The following is a 1366-nucleotide window of genomic DNA, read 5'->3' as shown; positions in this document are numbered from 1 at the left end:
TTTTTTTTTTTTTTAATAATTTGCTATAGATAATTTGGATCTTTCATTCTCGAATCTGAAAAAAATATGGAATATTTATAATTATTTTCAATAAAATTAAAAACTTGTTTTGAGAAATTTAATAATAGAATTTTAATGAAATTCGATGTAATGACCCAAATTGTTTAGAAAGGGTTGAAAATTCTTTTCCTGCAATTTTAAAAAATACGAATGCATTTGAGAGCGGAATTCTGGAGAGTTTTTTTTGAGAATATTTTCCGCAAATAGACATTGCATTGAGATTAATAGTCCGACAAACAGTAACTTTCACTGTCAACGTAGCTGAAGAACAACCCTCGAGAATTTTATTCTCAAATGTATTCGTACCCTTAGTTACTAACTTCCAATTATTACACCTCAGAGTTATTATACGCCTAGAATTATTATTCTAGTAGACGATTGACTTTTCCAGAATAATTTTCATTCTCAATCTAATTTCCATTACCGAAAAACAACTTCTGAAAATTTTACTAGTCAAATTCGCGTTTTAACTCTTCAAGAGTATAACAATAAAGTAACAAATATTTAGAAAAAATCACAGAAAGTAACCTGTATAGGATTGAAAGTAAATACCTGCAATTTTAACTGTTTCGAAACATATTTTTCTTTTGGCAATGAATACAAAATCTATTATAATAGCACAAAATATAATATATTAATTAAAAATAGATTGAATCTAATTTTCAAAATGGAATTAATAATCTCACTTCTAATGGAATATGTTTCAGTAGATTTCTTCTTGTAATACAGAAGGAAAAATTGTAACAACTCCAAAATTTATGTAATAATTATTTGAGAAATAATTTTCATTAAGTTTTCATTAAGTCTTAGGAAATTTTTAATCAATCAATCAACATCAAATTATACACTTTATCTCATTGAAATTTAATTTCTATTTTTAAAATCAAATTATGATCTATAAATTGCCTAATATAACTACATACAATCTGAAAAGAAATGATTTCATCTGTTCGAAATGTTTTTGCTAAAGATTTTCACCTTTTCGATGAAATTTGCAGTGAAACTTTGTTTGTAGAAAATAAATTATCTACGTTAGTACTTCATTACGTTTAAATAAATCGGGAATCTTGATTGATATGAAACGTCCAAGTAAAAAATTGATACACGGTGCAAAGTTGTGGAAGAAAGTTTGTGTAGCCATGTGCATGACCCGTGTCTACAGAAAACTGTAACGAATTCTCGCGACTTTTCTCCACAAATCTTGCTTTTGCGTTTAGCCAACAGCTGCGACGTTAATACCGATCCTGTATTATGCATTCCTATCCTTTTCGAGAATTTATCGAGACGAAAACATATCCACCGACTA

At 27.7% G+C, this 1366-nt stretch overlaps 1 protein-coding gene across 2 annotated transcripts in view; it reads right to left on the bottom strand.

Annotated features, from left to right (window-relative positions):
- LOC102679849 (probable G-protein coupled receptor B0563.6) overlaps nucleotides 1-1366 on the bottom strand; it is a 26328-nt gene that overhangs the window by 20338 nt on the left and 4624 nt on the right. The window lies entirely within an intron of this gene.

Source organism: Apis dorsata, unplaced genomic scaffold (genome assembly GCF_000469605.1).
Source record: "Apis dorsata unplaced genomic scaffold, Apis dorsata 1.3 scaffold_25, whole genome shotgun sequence".
NCBI lineage: Eukaryota > Metazoa > Arthropoda > Insecta > Hymenoptera > Apidae > Apis > Apis dorsata.
Note: the sequence above shows the minus strand (reverse complement) of the source record. Positions and strands in the feature narration are given on the sequence as shown.